Source organism: Periplaneta americana, chromosome 4 (assembly GCF_040183065.1).
Source record: "Periplaneta americana isolate PAMFEO1 chromosome 4, P.americana_PAMFEO1_priV1, whole genome shotgun sequence".
Taxonomy (NCBI): domain Eukaryota; kingdom Metazoa; phylum Arthropoda; class Insecta; order Blattodea; family Blattidae; genus Periplaneta; species Periplaneta americana.
Genome location: NC_091120.1, coordinates 47,171,304 through 47,199,073, shown reverse-complemented (window position 1 = coordinate 47,199,073; position 27,770 = coordinate 47,171,304). Strand labels below are relative to the sequence as shown.

Here is a 27,770-nt window from a genome sequence, read left to right as displayed (position 1 = left end):
GCAGATAATCCGTAAGTTGTCAATAAATTGGGACACACTCACGGACAGGAGAACGCGAATTCGATTATGCGCACTGTTCAAAACATACAGAGGTGAGCCTGCCTGGAGAGAAATAAAAAATAGGTTGCAGCCGCCAAATTACTCTTCAAGGAACGACCACTCATATAAATTGAGGGAAAGAAGACAGAGGACGGACACTGGAAAGTTTTCTTTTCTCAATCGTACTACCAGGGACTGGAATGCTTTACCTGCAGACTTACTAAAGGCTTCACAAACAACCAAAAACGTATTTAAAAATAGGTTTAAGGACTTTACTACTAGACGGTAGTATATCATACACACTATTTAAAGGGTGTAAATGATATTTTGTTATTGAAGTGTTGTGTCAGTGAAGAATTATGTTGTGTCAGTGAAGTGTGTTGTGTCAGTGAAGTGTGTTGTGTAAGTGAAACGTGTTCCTGTCAGTGAAGCTTTATAGTTTATAGTGGCAGTACAAAGTATTTGAACAGTGAAATGTTTTTGAAGTGTTAGTGAAATCAGGATAGAATCAGTGAAATGTGTCGTAGTTCCAGTGCAGTGAGTGAGTTGACAGCGAAATGAGTGTAATGTTGAAAGGTACTTGTGCAGATATGAACATATCATACTCGTGGGTTTTAGTTCGAACTTAGGTTTAAGATACAAATTAGATTTATTTTAAATGTTATTTTAAGTGATCGTGCTTCATTTAATTTAGGATATTCCCTGTTGTTATTATTATTATTATTATTATTATTATTATTATTATTATTATTATAAATTATTGTTAGTATTAATTATTAGTATTATTATTAAGTGTATTTTTAATTAATAAGTTTATTATTGTCATTATTGAGTGTAATTAGTTACCACTGCCGCCGGGTATATACCCATTGCAGTGTGAATAAATACATACACATACATACAAATTATCAAAAAAGGTTTGTAGAAACTGACTTATGTCACTTTTCCCAGGCACTGCAGAATTATTCTGTTACAGTAATATAATAGAGAGTCCCCGTTTATTCCTGAAGTTCTGGAAATAAGACAGCAATAAATGAACATTATTTCCGTTCCTTGTCTGTTTCTATTTTCGGGAACCAAATTAAAAAATCTAACACTTTTTCATAATACATGAATACAGAGGAATTCGTTAAGGGAAATGTACAACGCGGTAAACCGGTGGTCTTCCAGTTAACCAAAACTAATTTCCGTTGTCTGGGACCTACGTCACTTTAATCAAGAATTTTCTGCCGTAAACCTGACGTCGTAATTATGTCGCATTCATTTGTTAGCATGACCTTTAATTTTTTCTCTGCGGCAAGGCACATTTTCAAGAGGCTCCATTAGAAGAATTAGTCAGGTAAGTAAAAAAGCGCCAAGAATAAAGAATAGAGGAAACAAAGATAATTGCATCCACAAAGTATTAACTCTGCCTCAAATACAACCAACTCGTGCGGTGGGGGGGGGATTCAGTTGAAGTGCGTATTGCAAACGAGAGAAAAGGGGGACAGAAAGGAAGGGGACGTGCGACAAGGAGGAAGAATACAGCCGACGTTTAAAATTTGATGGTGTTTATTAATTCAGTCGCATTTCCATGAAGCACAACCGACTTCTGGTAAAGCTTCTACAGCGAAGAAAAAAAAGCTACACGTAATTGGAATAAACATTCTCGAATTCTCCCCATTGTAGTTTTCATCTATCAAAAGTTATCATAAATTAACATGGGTTAAATTCTACATCACATGATAAAATGTTATCATCTGAATGACTGTGCTATTGTTGGTCTAGAACAAGAAAATATACGGGGTGGAAGTAATACAAAAAATACTGCAGCCGCAGTGCCCGCAGTCAGCAAATTGTATCACACAAGTGAAGACGTACTGAAAGTAAAACAAAGCAGACAAGGTTTTTTGCGACAGTTAGTAGGCCTAATTGAGTTTGGGCACAATGTATTTTCCACAGATGGAAGTATAGTGTTACATGGGTCATTCAATAATTTTACTTACTTACTTACTGGGTTTTAAGGAACCCGGAGGTTCATTGCCGCCCTCACATAAGCCCGCCATTGGTCCCTATCCTGAGCAAGATTAATCCAGTCTCTATCATCATATCCCACTTCCCTCAAATCCATTTTAATATCATCTTCCCATATATGTCTCGGCCTCCCCAAAGATATTTTTCCCTCCGGCCTCCCAACTAACACTCTGCATCCCTCTTAACCCCAAATATTTTTCTAAGCACCTTATTGTCAAACACCCTTAACCTATGTATGTTCTTCTTTCAAAGTGAGAGTCCAAGTTTCACAACCATAAAGAACAACCGGTAATATAACGGTTTTATAAATTCTAACTTTCAGATTTTTTTGACAGTAGACTGGATGATAAAAGCTTCTCAACCGAATAATAACGCGCATTTCCCAAATTTATTCTTTGTTTAATTTCCTCCCGAGTATCATTTATATTTGAAGAGTCCACTGCAAAAATGACGGCTGTCATTTGGAATACATTTTGTAGGAGAAGCAATTGAAAGTTTGAAATGCTTAGCGCTCAAAGCTTAACTGAGATTTTCCGATCATTACTGGACAATGACTATCAGTGTTAATGCCATATAACTGTCTATGTACATTCTATTTGTCTTAAGCTATGCATTGACAGTCTTGGTTCATTTTCGACAAGAAAGTGACATCCATCATTCTTGCAGTGGACTATTTATTTGTTACTGTTGCTCCCAGGTATTTGAATTTTTCCACCTCTTTAAAGGATAAATTTCAAATTCTTATATTTCCATTTCGTACAATATTCCCGTCACGAGACATAATCATATACTTTGTCTTTTCGGGATTTACTTCCAAACCTATCGCTTTACTTGCTTCAAGTAAAATTCCCGTATTTTTCCTAATCGTTTGTGGGATTCAATAATTAGTGGCAACAATGTTTGTATGTGCCGCTATCAGCGGTAAATGATGCAAGCTGATGACATTGAGAAAGAAGAGCATCTTATGTGTTTTATTTGTGAATTTGAAGACAATAATCTCAATAATTATAAGGTATTTGTAGTGAGTTTAATTTGTAGACTTATCTGTTTTTTTTTTTTTCGTTGTTGGTAACTCTATAGCATCTATTAGATGCTTTATGGTTGTGCTAACAGATGGAGTTACTTGTCAACAATGTGACGCTGAAACGTGTGTTCAGGTTACTGCCCAGCGACAGTCCTGATGTATTTTTATATTTGTGATGATTGGTTAATTAATATTAACCCGGCACACTCACAGTCACATTCATACAAATTTCCAAACTCTAGACACCCAGGGAATTCTTCTTCTTCAAGAAAAATTCACCGAGCGCCGAGCCCGGGAATCGAACCCGGGACCTCCTGATCTGGAAGCCAGCATGCTGACCAACAGACCACGGAGGCAGTCTAACTTATCTGTTGTGCTCTAAAATGTTCAGCAAATAAGAACAAAGATACTTAATTAAAATTCAGATTGCAAGAAGCGAGAATGCTCGACAATGGAATACAGCATTACTGGAAGCTGTGGTAGAGGGACCTCACCATATCGTACCGTGACTAGGTGGACACATGCATTACGACTTAGAGGAGTTGGCTTTAGAACCAGACAGGCAATTATAGCTGCAGTAGAGCAGTTTGTTCGAAGATTAGTACAACAAGACGCTGTGGATGGCATCTGTCGTCTCCCTGAGGTGTAGAGGCGGGTTCTTCATGTTGGAGATTACTTCTTAGCACTGCAACAATGTGACTGTTCAAAAATGTTTTCTTTGTTGTTAATTCAAATGTTGCCACTAATCACAGGTCAACAAAATTAAACATATTTTTTGTTAAAATATAATGAATGTGTGATTCTTATAGCACTTTTCCTGTCGATTTCAGATCTGTTTTCAAAATTTTTCTATTACCCAGAGTTTTTGAGTAATTACATGAAATGTACTTTAGACTTTTCTAGTATTGATACCTTGTAACATTTTACTTAAAATCATATTTATTTACCTAAAATGTGTGTGAAATAGATTTTAGGCTATACTTCGCTTGAGAAACATCTCTTTTGAGTGTCCAGCTGTAGTCTGACAGCATATTTGGGCTCCATTTTTCCTGGTAGCGCCTTTCCATTTCAGAAAAATTTTGATGAAAATGCTTCCCATGTTCGTCGCTCACTATCCGAAGACTTTGAGGAAAGAAAAAATAGATGAGAATCCAAGAAGTTATTTTTTGAGAGATACATGACACCCCATGACGTTATAGTTCTGAATCAGTTCGTTGACAAGTTCTCTGTAATTTTCTGATCTGTGGTTCCTACTATTCTCCAACCAGGAGATCAACCGTGAAAGAAATATGCTTACTATTGCCTCATCTATTGGAACGAAGTAGATAAATAATATTACCGTTATAACGCCAGTTTAAAAACCATGCGCTCTCCTGCATATGTTATTTCCTATATGAAGAGATTAAAAGACCAGGAGATTAACTGTGATCTAATTTTATAACTAGGTTAGTATCAATATGTCTGTATCAATGTTATGGTTTGTGCTGTGAGAGCTAGCCAATAGAGATAAGAGTACCCACGTGTGTGATCTTATGACATCAGCATTCATTCACAGCATTACTCCCCTTCGTCTCATCCGGCGGAGACTTCCTCGTGGTTGGAGCACAGTAGAAAGTAACATTCTGTTGAATGATCCTTAGGTTCCCGACATATCATTAGAACTGGAAAAGGCATATGATGGGATCCTTTTAGCCAACCAGTTAGGCTAACAGAATTACATGGAGCACAACAGATTTCATGGGCCCAGTTCCTGTCCTCTTCTATTTTGCAATCAAAATAGCACTCGTAAGCTCTTTTAACTAGTGTAGTAAAATAAAATTCACCTGTGTGCTTTCAAATTAATTAAATTGTTTGTTATTTACACAATATTTCACTTTATAAGATACTTCTACTACACTTAAAATTAGGACAAAGAAAACATGGGTTATGAAACTTCTTTCATGACTGTAAGTTCCAACCAACTAAGAATTAGCACTAATTCTCGCAGTCTTATGAGGAATAAAATTCATTTTTATGAATTCTGACTTCACGAGCAACAGTGATCTAAAGTTATATGTCAATTGTTAAAGCAATAAAATGAAATATTTTCTTTCCATTAGCATGTTATGGACTGTATGTAGCAATAAAATATTTTTTTTTTCTAAAATTAGAAAAAAAAAATGGTGGGTGGCACTGTTGCCAACTTATCGCTCTACAATCTCGCTAACTTTTCAACAAAAAGTAACTAAATCTCTCCAAAGTTTGTTAAAAAATCCCCAGAAGTGTCGCTAAAAATTAATAATATCACTAAAAAAAATAAGAGAAACATATACTGTATATGCGGAGAAAAATATAATTTCCTCGTCGTCATCCTCTTCTGCGGAATCTCGTTGTGTTGTTCACGGCTGTGATGTTGAGGTGGAAGCTGTGGGAACAGCTGATTGTGAATACACTGCACTTGATCCGATCACTGATACTACACTTTCTGGCAAATTGTAAGTGTGGAAATGTTCACTCAAGCGTTTGACTACAATTGTTTTTGTGAAATCTAACACTTTTTAAACCTTATATATTAAAATACATTAAAATCAGCAAAAACTACAGTCTCATTTGGTTCAAACGAACTATCGGCACAAAATTCCAAAATTCAACTGCCTCGGGTCGGTTCGGAGTGGAAAATGTCCGCATTGCGGGAAAGAACCAAGAATTAGCTGGAGCTCACGACTCGTCACGTGACAATCAAAGTTGCCACCGTTTATCGGTGTTGGAGCAGTAGCATTGAGAGAGAGACCTAACCCGTGAGCATCTTTCACCCCTGATCACTGATCCCAAATATATGAGATCAGGGCTTTTACGTATGACTCAGTCATGCACCCGAGCCTCTTATAAAACTAAGTGCATGACTTCAGTTGAATGTTTTAACTTAAGGGTAAGGAAAACGTGGAAGAATATAAAAATCAGCAGAAAAGTCGCTAATCGTATTTTACAAAATTTGTCGCCGAGACTGATTCAAAATTCCCTAGATTTAGCGAGTTATCGGTGGGTGGTAGAAAACTTCTGACTTCATTTTTGGAATCAGAGGATGACATTACACAAGAAACAGCAGATATTGTACATTTAACAAAATCTTTGTTGACCAATTGTGAATGACCCATGTATTTTGTTTTTATTTCTCTTTTGAGTGTCCAGCAGTAGTTTGACAGCATATTTGGGCTCCATTTTTGCTGGTAGCGCCTTTCCATTTCAGAAAAATCTTGATGAAAATGCTTCCCTTGTTCGTCGAAGACTTTGAGGAAAGAAAAAATAGATGATAATCCAAGGAGTTATTTTGAGAGATACATGACACCCTATCACGTTATAGTTCTGAATCAGCTCTCTGACAAGTTCTCTGTAATATTCTGATCTGTGGTTCCTAGAAAGTAACAGTCTGTTGAATGATCCTTAGGTTCCCGGCATATCATTGGAACTGGAAAAGTCATATGATGGGTTCCTTTTAGCCAACCAATTTTTTTTTTTAATTTTAATGTTATATTTCTAGAAATTTAAGGTCATTTTTATGTGAATCTTAGATTATCAGCTGCCGAGCGCTAATGATAATAGAGTAGTGACATAATAAGAATGGAAGGAGAAATTCAATCTCTCGGGAGAATGAAAATCTGTCTACAGCTGCCATGAACTAAACAAGTATGGAAGGATCTCCCGGGAGACGGAATTGCGTTTCTTTTCAGTAAGAAATTGTCAGCTAAGCTATAACTCAGTCTAGTGATAATAGAATAACGGCGTAATTAAACAAGAAAGAAATATCGGACTACTTTGAGAAAAACTGTTTCAAAGGCGCTTCGTCTACCATAAATGTCACAGTATCTCCTAGGAATAGGATCCCTGTCCTCTTTGTTGAGAAGTCGTGAGCTGACTCACTGAGCTACGGCACGGTCTGGTAAGCGTGTAAAACCTGAAAATCACTCAAGAGCCCGCGAACATAACTACTAAAGACAGTAATGAATCAAGGAGCATTCCTCGCTCATCTCTGCGGAGTTGGTTTGAAGTGTGTCTGGATTTGCTTTCATTTCCCTGAGTGATGACAGTTGGGCCGGCCGGCACAGTCCAACGTTGTGTCAACACTCTCATTTGTCGGGAGTACTTGGCACCCGCCCACAGCACAAGCCAGCAGTGGCGTAGCGGATCTCCACTGCCACTTCTCTAATTAACGTTTTATACAGCGTCTTCTTTCTATCCTAAATAATTTATTCTCATCAGAGTTTGGCCTTTACTTGCCGTTTAATCTAGTACCACAGTCTAGTATATACAGTCACGAAGCTCTATACTTACTAAATATGCAAACACAGATAGTTGCTCACCACCAGGATCGCTACTATCGCCTCATCACAGACTCTTTCCCTAGCAGACGATAATAGTAATATACTTTACAAGAGCGGTATGTTGACGTTTTCATGGTCGAGGAAAAGATTGAAAAAGCGAAACGTAGTTGAGCTTTTTTAATTTCCGAGAACATGAAAACAAACATACCGCTCGTGTATCGTACATTATTTTGTGCGAAGATCGTTTATTACATACCTGAAAGACGAATTTCTAATTAGTTGCAATGAAATCTCCATGTTGGTTTCTGTTTAATGACGGCAACTTCGGAAAACCAAAATATAAAATGTTTTCTGTGTTTACTATACTCCAGCAGGCCGTGATATACGTCTGTCTCCCCCCCCCCCCCAGTCTCTAAATGCGAACTTAAAACAAACGGTAAGGTTATGTAATGATTTATTTTTCATTTTAATATTTTAACAATATTATTTATATAACATATTGCAGTAATAACATCCGCATCTGGAATCTTGTTGATTTTTTCACGGCTTCCTTAATGTTACTTGTATCAGGAATGCAATAAGTTTCGTGGAGTAGTAGACTTTACTTAATTTTTGCAAATATTTAAAAACAATAATTAACATTGCAATTTAGGTGAAATTGCAGTGGTAAGTTTCCAATTTATTATTATTATGTTAAACGTCTCTAAAAGTAATATGTTAAAAGCCTAAAGCAGTCAAATGAATGTCGCGCTTAAGCGGTAAGAAGAGGGAAATTGTTATGTGTGTTCCGTTGGGAATACTGAATGTGGTATTTCATACTTACCGCGTATTGGTTCTGTGCGGAAAACAAGCAAATACGCACGTTCTCGCACAAAATATATTGTACTTTCGATATCGTGTTCTTTTGAAAAAATAAACACCTTCCTTCTACTATTGAAATATGAAATACATACGGTTTATATATTATTTTCATAAAATATATTAAATTATATTCTATAAACTCGCCTTCCTCGATCTTTCGGAAGGAGGATAACTCTAACCTATTTTTCTTACAATTTATAATATATTACAAACGTCTCCTTGTCTCATATTATTATTCAAATTATTGTATTTTAGCCATTTACAGTTATTACAACCGATAACGAACATTTCACAGTTTAAATAGGTTTTCACAAATATGCGAAATACGGCACAGTCAATGCCTTTTCGATCTAGACCAGGCCGTAATGTTTGTTCGGGTTTTCTGTTTCAGTGTATGGAGGAAGCTCAGTGAAATATTATAACTTTATTGCGTATCATTGCTAAGCTTTATTTACTGTAATGTATCCATAAGTTCCGTTTACTTCTTGTTGCATAATATGTTGCAGAAATAATTACAAAACTGTGTTATTTTAATTTGAAGGGAATTTTACATGTTAACATAATCTGTTCGCGTAACGTTTTAAGTTTAGAATGGAAGCTATTTTGAGGTTTAATAAAAAAGAATTTATATTGTGATTTCAATTTAGCACATCTACCTTCCTTAATTTTAGACAAAACATTTACCATACCACTCCTATGAAATTAGTGTACGTACAATTCTGTTACTTCGTCTTTTAAGTAGTAGATAAATACAATAATTCAGTACTCAATTGTAGTATTAAAATACAGACAAATTGAATGTCCGGGGTATCAAACATGACATTATGCTTAATTATAATGTATAATTGCGAATTTATGAATATAAGTTAAATATAGTAAACATAACCTATAATTTTCATATGTATGGCAAGGCATTGGAGATCACTAAATTTAGACACAAAGAGACAACTGGTACAGTAAACATAACCTATAATTTCAACATATCTAAATATTCGTGCGGTGCAATTGAAAATTATTGAATCGTGCATAAATGAATGTACAAGAATTTCGCAATATTTAATCGAAATAAAGGCAGGTATTACACATACGAACAACGTAATTTTCACACCTAAACTCGCAAGTGAATTATGTCTGAAGTGTCTCATAATCATTGTTTTAAATTTTATTAATGAAATTACACTACATTTTAGAGAAACATATGTTCCTGTTTATGCATTCCAACTAATTTACCTGGTTGAAACGCCGTCCTTCGAGATCGGGTTAAGCGAGTTACATGGTCTGCTTTACGGCCTGTATTAGATCACGATGGCTGTGGCACAGTCTATTGTTCCTAGTACTCACAGCGCTCCAAGCGGCTAGCAACTATCGCGGGAATGCAAAAAATCATTCCAAGCTTCGTGACTGTATGTAGTAGACTATGCTAATACGATATTCTTGTATTTATGAAATAAGACGCTTGGCAACTGTCAAATGGCACATGTTTGAAGTCCACTGGACAATGCGTCGATACTAATATCGGCCCTAGAATTTATAAAAAATTAATAAACAAACCGAGAGTCCGGCTCAGGCAAGACACGCACATCTGAGATCAGGGAAGCCTTCGTTTGAAGTCCGATAAAGTCAATTCGTAGAGTGTCACGAGAGTTGACATCAAAAGAAGACACTTAGGATAATGCTAAACAAAAATTATAAAGAAACTTGTAGATCTTTATTTATTCAAATGACAGTACATAATTTATATACAGGGCTTTCATTCCAAAACTTCCCAGTCTAAATAACTATTTAAATTGAATTCAATTGAAACAAAAAAAAAAACACGTAAATTTAAGTATTGAGGGGGAAGTCTGAAACCAGGCTTAATTGCATTTTAGATTTCACCCTCCACCCATCAGCCTCTCTCACTTTGAACATTCAAACGGCACACCTAATCTATTTTTTTGTACATTTTATTCAATTGACGGTTTCTGGTTTAATTATGTGAATCCTACTTAATTGTAATCTAATACTAATATGTATTCTAATGTGTTTATTTTTATTTTTACTGTGTAGGCCTACATTTTTTATTGAATTATCGGCTTCTGTTTTTATGTGATTCGTATATTAATATGTATTCCACTATGTTTATTTTTATTTTATGAGGTAAATTTTTATGTAACTACCTCTTTTGATCTCATTATGTACCTAAATTGTATCAGTATGTAATTACTTATCTCCGATCCAGTTGTATGTTCACCTATGTAAGCAAGTTTTAATCTTGGTTGAGTGTTGGAGAAGGCCTTACGGCCTTGACTCTGCCAGGTTAAATAAAGCCATTATTATTATTATTATTATTATTATTATTATTATTATTATTATTAGGCCTATTATTACTAAATTTTAATACTTAAATGTAAAAGATCATTCAATTGTTTATAGTCCTATACCTCATTCATTTGTTTTCGCATCTTTTGTTTTCTATCGTCACCTGGCAGCCTGGATTTTTGTTACCCGGTATTGTTGATTAGCGCTGAAGAGAATAAAGGTACAAAAGCTTATAGAGCATTTCTTGTAATAATTGTGTTTGTGTATTAAATTATTTTAAAATGGTATATACCATTCAAGAGAGAACATAAATCATCCTTATTGATTAAAATTAGGAAATTACACAAAATAAGCTGTGTTTTCATCCTACAATCAACTGATAACAACAAAAATACTGGTTTCCAAGCGACGATGGAAAACAAAAGATGCGAAAAAAATGAATGAGGTGTATAAACAATTTAATATTCTTTCATAATTAAGTATACAAATATAGGGGTGCCATTTGAAATTTCAAAGTGGGGGTGGCTGGGGGTGAAATCTAATATGAAATTAAGCCTGGTTTCAGATTTCCCCCTCAATATCTAAATTGGCGTGTTTTTTGTTTAAACTGAATTCAATTTAAATAATTATTTGGACTGGAAAGTTTAGAAATAAAAGCCCTATATAAGTGAGTCTTTCATAAGTAACGAGTCTATCTGAAAATGAACTATTTTGGATAATATTTTGAAATGATGTTCATCCTCACGAGAAAGAACCCTTTCAGGTGCCGTACAGTCGATTTCAAAACAAACACTCCCTCCCTCCGACCCCAGAGGAAGCTACTTATCCAAGTGTAATGTGCATTTGATGCCAACTTAAAATGATCTGGAGAGTGGTGTTCTATACGCCAAGGACTTAAAATGACCTGGAGCATGGCCTTCTATACGCCAAGACTTAAAATGACCTGGAGCATGGCCTTCTATACGCCAAGACTTAAAATGACCTGGAGCATTGCCTTCTATACGCCAAGACTTAAAATGACCTGGAGCATGGCCTTCTATACGCCAAGACTTAAAATGACCTGGAGCATGGCCTTCTATACGCCAAGACTTAAAATGGCCTGGAGCATGGCCTTCTATACGCCAAGACTTAAAATGACCTGGAGCATGGCCTTCTATACGCCAAGGACATAAAATGACCTGGAGCATGGCCTTCTATACGCAAAGACTTAAAATGACCTGGAGCATGGCCTTCTATACGCCAAGGACTTAAAATGACCTAGAGCATGGCCTTCTAAACGCCAAAACTTAAAATGACCTGGAGCATGGCCATCTATAGCCAAGACTTAAAATGACCTGGAGCTTGGCCTTCTATACGCCAAGGACTTAAAATGACCTGGAGCATGGCCTTCTATACGCCAAGACTTAAAATGACCTGAAGCATGGCCTTCTATACGCCAAGACTTAAAATGACCTGGAGCATGGCCTTCTATACGCCAAGGACTTAAAATGACCTGGAGCATGGCCTTCTATACGCCAAGGACTTAAAATGTCCTGGAAGATGGCCTTCTATACGCCAAGATTTAAAATGACCTGGAGCATGACCTTCTATACGCCAAGGACTTAAAATGACCTGGAGCATGGCCTTCTATACGCCAAGGACTTAAAATGACCTGGAGCATGGCCTTCTATACGCCAAGACTTAAAATGACCTGGAGCATGGCCTTCTATACGCCAAGGACTTAAAATGACCTGGAGCATGGCCTTCTATACGCCAAGGACTTAAAATGACCTGGAGCATGGCCTTCTATGCACCAAGGATAATGGCACTGGACCATGCCTATACACATTGTTGTGATAGACTGGAATGATGAAATGCCACGCAGCTCATCGGAGTCTATGAAGAGTTGATCCGTCGCTTACATTTGTGCATTCAGCAGAACGGAAGACATTTTGAAAATTGTATATCATAATTTGTGAACAATTGAAACTGTTTTTACATTTATGTGTTTAATAAAGGCTTAAAACACTAACCATTCTTTCGTTTAATACCTCTGGTATTGTATTTTATTGTATTGTATTTATTAACATTCCATGGTATTCATACATGCTTACAGCTAGAATATGGAACAAGTCAAAAAACTTAATACTATCATAAAATCTTAATTTATAGTCACAGTCTAGATGAAATATATACAGACGAGATTTACAATATAGTCTACTAGTACAACACAAAGTTTTAGTATCAATTTCATGAAGTGTTATTGAATGTCATGAATTCACCTACAGAATAGAAGGCGTGAGAAATTAGGTACTTCTTTAATTTGGCCCTAAATAATCTTATGTTTTGAGTTTCATTTTTTATATCGATAGGGAGGCTATTAAAAATTTTTACTGCCATATAACGCACTCCTTTTTGATAGCATGATAGACTTGCCGATGGAGTATGAAAGTCTTTTTTTGACGTATATTTATGCTACGAACTGTTGAATTAGTTACAAAGTTTTCACGATTACATAGAGGAAGATTAATGAAAAGATATACTGACAAGCCATGGGCATTATTTGTAGCTTTTTTTAAAATAGCCCTACACGATTCCCTAGATTTGGCACCTACTATTATATTAATTACTCTTTTTTGTAATAGAAATATATTGAATAATTTCGAGGGAAAAATTGTTCCGGAGCCGGGTATCGAACCCGGGACCTTTGGTTTAATGTACCAACGCTCTACCACTGAGCTACTCGGGAACTCTAACCGATTTCATTCATAACAATTATTACAGGCGTATAAAACAAAGTCACAAATACATATTATTATTATTATTATTATTATTGTTATTATTATTATTATTATTAGCATTATTATTATTATTAGCATTATTATTATTATTAATACAGAAAGTAAGCCGAAAGAAGTGAGATAGGATAAGGAAATTTAAGATAACAATTGGAATGACAGGGTAAGAAAATACTATTTAACATTTCTTCAAAATTATACAAACTATTTGAATATGATTGAATGTTGCCTTAGTGAAACTAGAAATAATGTAGAAACGGATATTGGTCCACCTTCCCTTTGGTTAAAGCTTTCACAGTTATAAAGAAAAACTACTCCTACCTAGACGCTCTCCTAAGACAGACGGTGTTCCACAATAAACAGAGCGTTACCAAAAATTGCCTCAAAGCTACTACTTGAGCATCGCTTTGTGTGTGGCCATTGAAAATGCGTCTGAGGCATTTAACGTCAAGTAGATCCAACCGTTAAAGCCTTCAGTACGGAACAGGATGTCTCTACAAAGCCGACAGTCACTTGGAGGTGCCCGGATCAATAGAGGCTACCTTTGTGACTGACGCGATTATCTGGTTAATGGATTTGTCTCCAGCAATGGCGAGAGACGCAGTCTGCTGCACTCAGAAATCTTGGTGTGCCCTCCATACAAAGGAATACACTTATAATTTAAGTGGAACATATAGTGCGAATCTCTTCATCATTTAAATACTTGCTTTCAAAATGAATATTAGAAAAATGTATATAGTACCAATACAATTTATTGATATTAATAGCAAATTTAATTCATTTTTCACTACATTTACGAATTATTTCAATAAATATTCTCCAGCCAAGGCTGTGAAAAAGTTCGAAAGTAAAAACATATGAATAACTCAGGGAATTAAAATATGACATATTATTTTTTTTTAATATTGCTTAGTCTTAATGTAAAATGGAAGGTTGCACTGGAAGGAATGGTGAACAGGGGAAGAGTTCGGAGTAGAAGAAGATATCAGATGATAGACGACATTAAGATATATGGATCATGTGAGGAGACATAGAAGAAGGTAGAAAATAGGACAGACTGAAGAAAGCTGGATTTGCAGTAAAAGTACTGCCTGCTGCCCAGCGTATAGGTAATTAAGTATGGACACTTCGCGTCGGTACCTTTGATGTAGCCGGACTGATTTCAATGACTTTCAAGCCAGCTAGAGCGTGAGATTCTGCTTTCTCCCTAGAGTTGGCGCTGACATCACACCAGCTAGCAGTCGACACAGCGGAAATATAACACATATAATTAATACATCTAGGTACATTATGTACTCAGATAAAATAAATTGGATCCATAAATAATAAATCCGTCATTAACTGTAATGTCTAGACTCTTAGATTTCCTTCATAATGAGAGTTGAGTCGTTGACCTCAACAACAATTAAAATACGTAATGATTTCATAGCACTGAAAATGGAAAAACAAAACTTTTATGAGAAGTAAAACCATATACCAATATTACATTATATACAAATATTAAAGGAATTTGATACATAATTGTGCAATGTATTATATTATTTTATAATATAATTTATGATATCTGAAATATAAAATATTATTATTACAACTACTTTGTCACTGAGAAATAAGGAAAAGCTGTTAACTTGAATTTATTTGAAGCAAAGGGTTACTGGATTATGCAATAAGGTAGGCGATGTTTGAATCCTGTGTCTCAACTCTATTCTCAATTATTATCTTAGCGTATGCTCGATTACACTAATCTCTAGCGCTTGAAAGTGGAACTAAACGCCGGCGCATAGAGAAACAAAACACAGGAAAATTCGCTCAGTGTCCATTCTTTGTAATCCCTATTCGCTGTACTGCCCTTGGGCAGATCACTATATGAATATGAATGTAAAATGTTGAGTATAAAAGTTTTGGAGAACATCAACAAATTCTGCATATGTTTCTAAACATTAGTTTTTCATTTTGTATACTGTGCAAAATTATGCATTATAATTTCCAGATCTTAAAATATATGATATCATCAGTATTATTCAAAATGGCCTCCATTTACTGTCAAATAATAAATGAGTCTCTAAAGAAAATTATTTAATACTTTGAACAACGCTTTCCACTGATCTGATGCATCTCGTAAGTGATCCTATGCTTTACCTCTTGTTATTCTCTTCATTAAATAACTCCACAAGAAAAAATCGAATGGATTCCGACCAGTATAACTTGGGAGGCCGTTCTATTGTTTCTCTTTTGCCAACCCATCTTCCTGAAAACTTTTAAGTGTATTTTCATCGTTTGTACCTTGTTTTGGTCTTACAAACTCGGATTAATTTTTTTTAGCACTTCACTATTATTGAACTTTTTTGAAAGTTTTAGATCCTGTAGTGTGATTAATATTTCTTTCTGGATGCACTTCATTAAATAAGACACTTACCTCCTATTGGATCGTCTTCCTATTAGAAGAACTTCAATTAGTTACACAGAACTTCAATTCTCTCCTTTTCTCTAAGATTTTCCATGTATTTAATCAGAAAAGCTTGAGAGCTAAAAACTATTATTACTCATATATTTTCGGTCGGTTTCTGTCCACGATTATTTAATTCTAACTAACATGTTTTTTTTTTCAATTTTAACTTACTTTCATTTACTATTGTATTCCATAGATCTTACATTAGCATTGAAACTTTAAAATGTGGAACAAGTCAAAATTTTACAAAATTATAATTATCTGGCGAGATGAGGCCGAGGATTTCCCATAGATTACCTGGCATTTGCCTTATGGTGGAAAAAACCTTGGTAAAAGTCCAACCACTTAATCAGACCAAACGGGAATCTAACCCAGGCCCGAGCGCAGCTCCGGAGCAGCAGTCTAGCGAGTCTACCGACTGAGCTACATCGGTGACTCCACAAAAAGCATACAGTACATAGCAAGCAGACACTTCAATTTACAAATCTAAACAACTATTCATCAATTGACTTACAAAATATAATACATAGCAAATAAATTAATTCAATTTAAACTAGTGTTAAATGCATCTGTTAAGTAACCAATCGTAGCATCTTCTGCACAGTCTTGAATGTTTAAGTTTTCAATAATATTTTATATAAAAATCGTTAAAATAATTTGCAATTGCTTTTGGGTTCCCTACTTTACAGTCATTCATTTTAATATAACAAATATTTTCATTCTTTGGATATCGATCAGTTTCATTTTTAATAACATTCCAAAATTTTTAGTTTTATTATCTGAATTTTATATTTTTTAATTCAGATGCATTCTTTTTGCCTCTTTTATAACTTTTGATAAAATTTTACATTAGTCCTTATAGCAGTTAAGAACATGAGGATCATTATTCCTACTCATTAAATATAAGATTCCTTTTTTGTAATACACGATATTTTAATCCAAATGCAACTTATCGTTCTACAAAGACATTTTACAATGTTACTCTTGTTCGGATCAAATTTCTGCACATTTAAAGGATAAAACTAAAATTCTTTCAATCACTTATTTTCATAATACACTGCTCTCTTAAGAGGTTAGTTACAGTTTACAGCAGTAAAATATTCAACATTTCTTTCCTCCATTACTGTATCTTGTACAACACTGAAAATTAGTATGTGTAAAACACTGTCCTTCTGCTATATGAAAAAAAAATATTCTTACAATTAAAAAAAATATTAAATTCTTTTTTCAAAATTCAGTTCACTGTGTAGTGATGAAGCGTTTCCCACATAACTAAAAAATTATCCAACATTTTGTGATTAAATTTTTTGTATGTATTTATGCATGTCATATCTACAATATGATGCAAGATCACTTCTATACCTTAGATAGATTGTCTGATAAAAATAAATTCATTTTTAAAAATGGTCAAATATCAGTATTTTCTTCTAACACAAAATAAAAAAAATATTTATTAAGAAAAGTAGTTGAAAGAGCATGATATTGTAAACATGAGTTCAGCAATAAAATAAAAGAGAGAGAACATGAAAAAGTTAACAAGTATATAAGTTATGAGGGAAACGCTTCATCACTGCACAGTGAACTGCCAACATTTCGAATTTTGAAAAAAAGAAAAAAGTTCATATTTTTTTAATCGTAAAAAAATATATATATTTTTTCATATAGCAGAAGGAAAGTATTTTAGACATACCAATTTTCATTATTGTACAAGATACAGTAATGGAGGAAAACAATGTTGAATATTTCCAAAAGTTTTACTGCTGTCAGTTGTACGTAACCCCTTAAATTGATTGAGCATATTGGGAATTCGATCAATGGCTTTCCCAAAAGACTCTATGAAATGTTTCACATATAAATTTTTATCTCGAACAGGAAGTAAAAACGAGCAAAATTGTATTAAACTTTTCTTCAGAACAACCTTCTGAAATTAATGGCATTAATTGAATCAGTGAGTGGAAAAATGGAATAACTACTTTGAACCCAACTTTTCAGGAAACAAAAAAAAAACTTTCTACAGCTTTTCTGTTAAGTTTGATTTAAATGTTGTCAACAGTAAAAATGTTCACTATTGTTTGTAATATATATATATATATATATATATATATATATATATATATATATAATATGTATAATTACCAAACTTTGCTCTATGCCTTGTTAATATTTGTATACAATTGTTTTAAATTTTAAAACTTATTTTCTTTTTCGACTCAATAATCATACATATACTTTATTAGCTTCCTAGCCTCCCCTCCAGTTTTTTCCTTCTTTAAAAATGTATATAGATGAATAAACAGGTTAATAACGACTTCCACATTACAATTTTATGGAAAAAAATATACAAGGTGAATCAAAAGTCTAGAACCATATATATATCTTCCATATGCTTGATTTTCGATTGTTATAGGTATTACCAGTATTTATAAAACCAAATGCTCTACCAGTGACACATTCGATTCTAGCTCTCAGCTATCTCAAAAGCCGCCATTTTGAATGAAACTTTGAAATTTTAAACGGAAAGGGGGTCATATATGTACTCAAACTCATCTGATATTTTCTGAGAAAAACAGTGGTGCAATTCGTTTTGAGATATGTCTAATCGTTTTCAAGTTATTTAAAGATAACTGTAATAATGACACAAACTTTAGTTACTGCATCTACAGATATTTTGTAACACGGTACGGTACTAAGGAAGCTTTGGAAAAGGTGTTTTTATGCAATTATGGTAATTAACTTTTCCTGCTTTACTGTTCGGTTAATCTGTGGCAGTTTCAATGCATTGTTGTTAGAAAGATTATGAATACAGAATACTGTATGTACGTACGTACGTATATCCAAAGCTTGTGAAGATAAAACATCTCCTGTACACGAATAAAGGAAAGCGATAAGTTTTGCATGTAGTCGAATAATAACCCGACAACATTTCCCCTTTGTTCACATGTATCAGTTATTTCTTGTAGCTTATTATTAGTTTATTATAAAAATTTTCCAATATTAGCTGTAATAGAACAGTATTGAGTGGAAAAAGGGAACTACTACAAGAGCTATTTCCTTCTTCCATTCCACACACAACAGAATGAGATTTTACGTGGGTAAGAATGTTAGTAATATTTCCTTTTTCAGCTCATCCAATGGGTCTATCATTGAGGAACAAAATGGCTATCTCAGTTCAATTTAGCAAAAAAATGTAGTTATTCCCTTTTTCCACTCACTGGTTCAATTATGGTTCACCCTATATATAAGAGCATATACATACGCGCACAGATACAAATTATACAACTTTCAACAATGTATTCGAAAAACATAATATTTTTCTTCAGTTTTGTAAAGCATTGCCATAACGAACTTTGGTTTAGCAAAACTACGGATCTCTTTTATGGACAACATTATATTAAGCATTATCATATATTACGCTTATTTTGAAAATAATAAGTGTACATCACATTTTTGCTATTCACTGTAAAATAACTATTTATATAGCCAAGAAAAAAATGAAAAGTAAAGAACTCTCTCTTCTTTTCCGCCTTGTGCACTGCGGTCAGTGTTAACATCAAGGACGTTTTTTTATATATAATCTATATGCTAGACCACTGAGGAAGACGGCCTGGAAGGTAAATTGCTCATTTAAGAAGTGATGATAGAATATCTCACAGTACCACCATTTCAATTTGAAATGTGCTTATAACTCGACCGAGGCGAGTGGAGACGCGGGCGTAATGTGAACTATTGCTATACCAACGCAGGAGCAGTACAAGTGGCGCCCCGGGCTGCAGGACTCCACTGGCCTCGGTCGAGTAATACCATGGTTGAGCTTTTAAGGGAGGCTAGCAGTCAGCTGTTTTGACTACAGACTTCGCAGTCCTGATGTCAACAATGAATAAAGGAGCTTCATCTCTCGATTTGATAACACTGGAGTCTAATACAAAGGAGAAATTTAGATGATTGAAAAAGAGGAAATTAACTGTCGATAAAATATCAAACGTCTATGAATCTTCAGCCGATATTTCACAACACATTAATGACAAACCGCTTGTCTTCCAGCTTCCTGCGTAATCTGCTGTTGTCCATCACGCTCAGCGTTGACAGATTCACTGATAAGATAATGTCCAATATTTAATTTCTCGAGGCAACTGGGTCAGTGGACCTTCTGCTACTGATTAATGCCTACATATTCCTTGGATATGAAATTCGTTTCTGACATGGAAACACTTTCTTTGTTAAATACTATACCTTCTAAAGATATGTTCAAATTTCTCCTTAATGTCCATTAATGAAGAAGTTTTCTTTTTATTTTTCGTTTAATTTCACCATTATTCTTTATTATTCATAATTGTCAGCAGCATGTTTGTTGCTATGGACAGTCAAGAAAGAATATAACAAATACACAGATAAAAGTACAATAACGTACAAAAAATCAGAACACATAATCTGGTCAAGTTAAAAGTATTCATTGATAGAGTAGAAAGGATTATGAGAAAGCCATTTATGCACTGCTCTTCTAAATTGGAAAAATGTTATATTATGGACCTCCTGAGTTAATCTATTGAAGACAGAAACGGCAACAGAATTGTACCTGCTTTTGGATTTGGCCAATCTTAAATGAGGCTCAACAAGGTAATAATTATTTCTAGTGGGATAGGCATAAATATGAGTAACAGATATGGCGTTATAACTACTAAGATTCTTCTGGATATATATAACAAATATAAGATAAGTAGATCATATGCGGAGACTAAGAGGAAGGCAGACAATAGGGAAGATTTGAGAATGCTGGGTTTGCAGTGAAAGACCTGTCCTTGGACAGAACACTTTTGTATGTAGGTGTATATATATATATATATATATATATATATATATATATATATATATAACCGTAACTAATTTCATTAATTTCACAAGTTATTCTTTGAGGTATTTGAAACAAAATATATATTTAAATAGCACTATTTAAATAACTACATCTTTCAGCCTGATCGAAGGTTCATTGCAGAGGTAAAATGCCTTAAGTAAGACGCTCAAGCGTGAAATATTGCAGGATATAGTTGAGGATATTTGAACTAATATTTTCACTGTCAATATAGACAACATTACATATAAATTGTGTAAAATAAACGTAAAAGTGACAAAAACAGTGGACTGAAAGACACTGCAATACCAAAAGGCACAGAAAGTGTTTTGAACGTAAGCCAAAAGAACCAGTACCATGAAAATCTGAAAATTGTGAAGATATTAACTTGACGTTTAGCATGGATTTGTGTAGTCCACCATGATGTTCAGTGTCAATATCCCAATTAATAAATTAAATAATCTACATTTTAGAGAATTTCTAGAAAAAGTACATAGGAAATTAGTGGATAAGCGATATGCAAAATCCTAATGAACCACGAAAAAATATCAGACAATAGGAATATTTTGTACTATATCATGCGCCAATAACGTCATGTGATATTGAAAGAATTTCTTGCGGTATAAAATAATATCGCATATGTTCAAGTTCTGTAACTTACGAATGCACGTTATTATTCACTGCAAAGATCACGACGAAAATGAACATCACGCGGTGTTTACTAGTATAACTTCAGAATGTCGGGAGTTAACTGTACTCCACGAACAGGCAGCGACGACCAGTTTATCTGTCGCATTACCTGTGTCCGGCGTACTGTATACATATTCAATCTGTCTTTAACTTCAATTTTTAGGTAGCTGGAATACGGAGTCTATCTATGCATGCTATGTCATACAGCGTATCGGGAATAACGTTAGTATAGTTCAGTGTGAAGAGGAACGCCATCCAGGCCAGCAGACCGCCACTGAGCCACGCTTGTAGGAGAGATCGAGCGCCTACCGCCCCCGACTCATTAGTAACAGCTCCGGCAAACTTGTGCTCTCAAACTGACTAATCACAGAAGACAACCACGCCATTTCAAAAAGGTTCTTGTGTTTCGTCATATATGTAATTATTATAAAGATATATAACATGATTGTAATGTCGTAATCATCGCCATCGTTGTCATTACCGTTCACCATCGTTGTTGTTATCGTTCATCATCGTTGTTGTCGTCACCATCGTTTCCGTTACTGTTCAACAAAGTTGTCATCGTCACCATCGTTGCCGTTACCGTTAATCTTCGTTGTCGTTACCATTCAGCATGTTATCGTCACTGTCGCGGTCATTGCTTAGCATCGTTGTCGTACCGTTAATCATCGTTGTCGTCGTCACCAACCTTGCCGTTCAACATCGTTGTTATCGTCACCATTGTTGTCGTTACCGTTAATCATCGTTGTCGTCGTCACCAACCTTGCCGTTACCGTTCGGCATCGTTGTCATAGTCACCATAGTTGTCGCCGTTACATTTCAACATCGTTGTCATCGTCACCATCGTTGTCGTTACCGTTAATCATCGTTGTCGTCGTCACCAACCTTGCCGTTACCGTTCAGCATCGTTGTCATCGTCACCATCGTTGTCGTTACCGTTAAATCGTTGTCGTCGTCACCAACCTTGCCGTTACCGTTCAGCATCGTTGTCATCGTCACCATCCTTGCCGTTACCGTTCATCATCGTTGTCGTCGTCACTATCCTTTCCGTTACCGTTAATCATCGTAGTCATCGTCACCATCCTTGCCGTTACAGTTCATCATCGTTGTCGTCGTCACCATCCTTGCCGTTACCGTTAATCATCGTAGGCATCGTCACCATCCTTGCCCTAACCATTCATCATCGTTGTCGTCACCATCGTTGTCACCGTTCAGCATCGTTGTCGTCGTCACTATCGTTGTCGTTACCGTTAATCATCGTTGTCGTCGTCACCAACCTTGCCGTTACCGTTCAGCATCGTTGTCGTCGTCACCATCCTTGCCGTTACCGTTCAGCATCGTTGTCGTCGTCACCATCCTTGCCGTTACCGTTCAGCATCGTTGTCATCGTCACCATCCTTGCCGTTACCGTTCATCATCGTTGTCGTCGTCACCATCGTTGTCACCGTTCAGCATCGTTGTCATAGTCACCATCGTTGGCGTTACCGTTGAGGATAGTAGTCATCATCACCGACGTTACCGTTACCGTTCAGCGTCGTCATGGTCACTAACGTTGCTGTTACCGCCAGCATCGTTGTAAATTTCCTCATCACCATCACCAGAAAGTAGTCATCGTCACGACGTTACCGTTACTGTTCAGCATCGTCATCGTCACTATCGTTGCTGTTACCGTCAGCATCGTTGTAAATTTCCTCATCACCATCGCTAGAATAATAGTCAAAATAAAATTGTCATTACTCCAGTTATTTCCGTCATACTCATTCCCAATGTAATAGTTATTACCGTATTGTACTGTTGTCATTATTATTATTATTATTATTATTATTATTATTATTATTATTATTATTATACAAAAGATTGACACATATGATGTACTATCCGATATTAGATTTCTTGAAAGCGATTTATCACCATCCGATCTTCAGATATCAAAACAACGCAGGTGACATAAAAACTTTTCTCATAGGGAAACCCTAAGACCTCAAAACAGACTAAAAACTCTTCAAATGATTTATCTTCACACTCTACAAGCAAGTCTTTAGATACATAAATTCATTAGGTTATGATCTCATCATTATATTGTCGCTGCTGCAAGCATTCTTGAAAGGAATAATAAGTTCCTTGTGTGCACAGGAAGAACATGACGTTATTGCGATTAGACAGTGCAGGGACGCCTCTTGGCGAGTCAAGCACTTCGTATGGACACGACAACACGTTCATCAGACTCATCTTCTGAATGGGCTCTAGATCGAAGCAACAAAAGGAAACAAAGGTAAATGTAAGTGATTCTGCTTTTGTTTCCAGCAAATCTTTAATTCGACAATATTAACAGCTTCAACAATTTAATAACGGAAGTTCAATATATCATAAAAGGGGACAGACGGCCTCATTAATTCAGTTGGTCCGCGTTAAGCCGTCGAGAGTGATAAGTAAGAGCGTCCAAATTGGATTTCGGCTTTGATAAACGTATTTCATAAAATTAATATCTATTTATGGCTGGCTGGAGTGTTCATAATGGAAAAAAATACAGTTTTAGCACTAGGTGGATGCTACCACATGGGACATAGACCCTACATGCTTTGTCCGTTGTCGATAAGAGGTCATGACTCAGATATCCGGCGTCATACCGACTAGAAGTCGATTGAAATTCATAGTGTGTCGTGTATTGTTGAAAAAGAAGGAAAGTGGTTGTAAACTATTGATAATAAGCAGTATAATGAAACCGATTTCTAAGTTTTCATGGAAACTCTATGAGCACTATAGATACTAAAATCCACATCTGTGGAGTATTCAGGCTATCAAGAGTAATTTACTTATTAAGACATTTAAAATCTTTAATACCAAAATTCTGCCTCATAAATTCTTATTACGCCTTCTTCAACAATAGTATATTATCATATGCTATTTATATATGGGGAAATAGCAGTAGCATATCCAATATTCTCATTCAAAAAAAAAAAAAAAAAAAACAACATACGCATTTTAACACGTCTGCATATGACGCTCACTGTAGACCACTATTTATTCAAGAAAATAAATTTATATATATTCCAATGTTTAATGTAAATTATGAAAAAATTATTCCAATGTTTAATGTAAATTAATACTTATCACCCTAAAACAGAAGTTCATCACTATAATACAAGGTACAATAATTATTGTCTTTCAGAACCTAGAGTTAGATTAAGTAAGTCCAAAAAATGGTTCAATTCTATTGCTATAACAATGTTTAATAAGTTACCACAAAAGGCACATGATGTAAGTTATATACAATTTAAATCTGTTTTATATAACTGGTTAATCAACCATCCATTCTATAGTATTAGTGAATTTCTTGACTCCACTGTAAATGTGTTCTAAATTTCTAAGCTGCATTGCTCTTTATTATTACGATTATTATTAGTATTGGTTATTGTTATTATTATCATTACTACTATTGTATTTAATTTGTATTGTTGTATTCATTTGTTTTTATATTTTATGTCAAATATTATTTTACCTCTCTTGTAATTTAGAATATTTCATGTCTATTGCAAAAAAACTGTTGCTCATGACATTAATAAACGATTGATTGATTTATTGATTGATTGACTGAGTAAGGTTAGCGCGTCTGGCCGCGAAACCAGGTAACCCGGGTTCGATTCTCGGTCGGGGCAAGTTACTTGGTTTATATTTTTTCCGGGGTTTTTCCTCAACCCAATATGATCAAATGCTGGGTAACTTTCGGTGCTGAACCCCGGACTCATTCCACCGGCATTATCACCATCTCATTCAGACGCTAAATAACTAAGATGTTGATTAAGCGTCGTAAAATGACCTTCTAAAATAAAAAAATCGATACTCAGATAGTGCTTTGACCATGCCGTCTGTCTTTGCAAAGCAATTTCTTCTAAACTATTGAATGTATTTTGTTCAGGTTCAGACTACCCAAAAATCAATTTATTCGGGAACATTGTACATTAAATAAAATCATTCTTAGTTAAAAGTTCACAGGTTTTTATTTGAAATCAAAAACAAAATGGCCAAGAAGAAATAATTTAACGAGCTGCCCAATACATGCCCTGCCCCTAAGTTTCGAGAAATTATTATATGCAGCATTATACTAGTATTATTATTTACTTTTGTTGAGAATATTCTAAATCCCAATAGTTTCCAGACCAATCAGATAGTCACTACAATGTTGGAATGTGATAGATGTCGCAATAGAGGAGAAACTATGGCAAGAGTAGGCACATTTTGGTTTATAATTTAAAAAAATGGAAGATAACGAGATAACTAAAATTTGTTGAAAATATTTGCTAATGAATGGCAATAAAATAAATTCGGCAAGCACTTTAAACATGAAGTGGATAAAATTGAACTGGAACACTTGTGGGAACAAAATCACGAAAGTGAAAACAATGTTATAAACATTACTAGACAAAGATGTAACGATATAGAAAGGCAACAAACGTTAAGTTACATAAATAACAAAATTTCACTACAAAATTATATGAAAATTAAAACTGTATGCAGTCAAGAATCGTACATAACGATATTGGATATAAATGCTAGAATTTGTATTCCATGGTAGGGTTAGAACTGTGGAAATTGAAAGGTTTTAGAGGAATATAGAAAATGATATTTATGTTACGTGACGAAATAGAAGCTGAAGCATATTTTATTGTTAACATGTTTGAGACAGATTTGAGTAAACTCCGTTCTATGAAGAAAAGAAATTGTTAACAAATTAATAAGAAAAATTGTATTAGCCAAAATGGAAATTGTTAACAATTTAATAAGAAAAATTGTATTCGCCAAAATGTCAAGAATTGTAAATGAAGAGATAATAAAATTATTACGTGAATATTTTCGAAAAATGTGAGAAAAACGAGTGAGAAATTTAAAATACATTTTTAAACCCAAAGTGTGTATGTGTCTATGAAAACAATGAAAGTAGAAATGAACAAGTTATAATAAATATAAAATAAATTTTTAAGCGTAGGTAAGTGTGTGTGTGTGAAAATAATGTCAGTAGAACTACTTATTTATGTACAGCTGTCAAAAGAAAAAGTGGCCGCTCTCCTGGAACAAAGTTCCCTTCGGGTATCTTCGCTATAATTCGGAGACAGGCGATGTTACATGTTGTTGGACCACGTTGCCTGATATCTACAGTTAATAATTGAAGTATTCTCTCTGTGATTCGATAGCGTAATGGTAGCGTTCAGGCCTCTTATTCATGAGGTCCTGCGTTCGACTACAACCTCGTGCTTTTTATGTTCTTTTTTGTTCTGTTTTTGAGAGAGACAAACTATACATAATGGCTACTTTCTCTTTTACGATTATTTTAGTAATTAACATCAGGCTCATTAATATATTATGCCATGACTTTATCATTACGATATTGTGGCTGCAAATGGAAAGAAAAAAGATTTTATTCTCAATAAAAATATCTTTCGTGGCATAAACAAAACAAATTTACTGGCGTCGGCCTTAAAACATTCAAACAATCAAGCGTTCAAAAAAACAAAACAAAAAGCCACAATTCAATATTTAGTCTATCTTCCTCTTATCTCGATCATCTTGCAGTCGAGTGGGCATGGAATCGACTAGTCTTTGAAAATAGCGACTGTTCTTAGATACGATATTCCAGGCATTCTGAACATACCCACATACATAAGTGTTCTGTCCATGGGCAGGTCTTTCATTGCAAACCCAGCAATCTCCAATCTTTCCTATTTTCTGCCTTCCTCTTAGTCTCCGCATATGATCCACATATCCTAATGTCTTCTATTATTCTTTTCAACCAGAGACCCAACCAGTTACTTTTTATCTTTCTAATTAGTTTCAGCATCATTCTTTCTTCACTCACTTTTTCAAACACAATTTTATTTCTTATTCTGTCTGTCCACTTTACACGCACCGTTCTTCACCACATCCACATTTCAAATGCTTCAATTCGTTTCTCTTCATTTCGTCGTAATCTCCAAGTTCCTTCCCCATACAATGCCACACTCCACACAAAGCACTTCACTAGTCTCTTCCTTAGTTCTTTTTCCAGAGGTCCGCAGAATATCCTTCTTCTTCTATTAAAAGCTTCCTTTGTTCATGTTTGCAGTTTTTCTTGGGAAGGATAGGCCTAAATGCGGTAACATCCCGTTGCTTTCCGCACACCACTATCTCTTTCGCATCTTATTAAATTCCAGGGGACCCAAGCATGGAGATGAGGAAAGTGGATTTGACTAATTGGGCCCTCCGGACTTCACCGAAAGTCACGGCAAGGGTTAAATATTAATTCTATCAGGATGTTTGACCCGATCAGAGACCGGGAAATCTCAATTAGCCTTTGCCCCCCGCATCCTGGACTAGCTTCTACGAATCATCAGAAAATCTTAGAGTGTGATTGGGCCAATTTTTCCGAAAATCTTTCCACACTTTTGCCCTCGTAGCTCAGCGGACGAACGTCGAAATTTAGATGTCAACGTCTCAGGTT

The 27,770-nt window shown here is 35.0% G+C and overlaps 1 protein-coding gene and 1 non-coding gene across 3 annotated transcripts in view; both read right to left on the bottom strand.

Moving 5' to 3' along the window:
* Positions 1-27,770, bottom strand: part of rdgA (retinal degeneration A) — a 727,627-nt gene that overhangs the window by 420,667 nt on the left and 279,190 nt on the right. The window lies entirely within an intron of this gene.
* Positions 13,193-13,264, bottom strand: TRNAN-AUU (transfer RNA asparagine (anticodon AUU)). Its single transcript has one exon. It is a non-coding gene; the product is annotated as a tRNA-Asn (tRNA).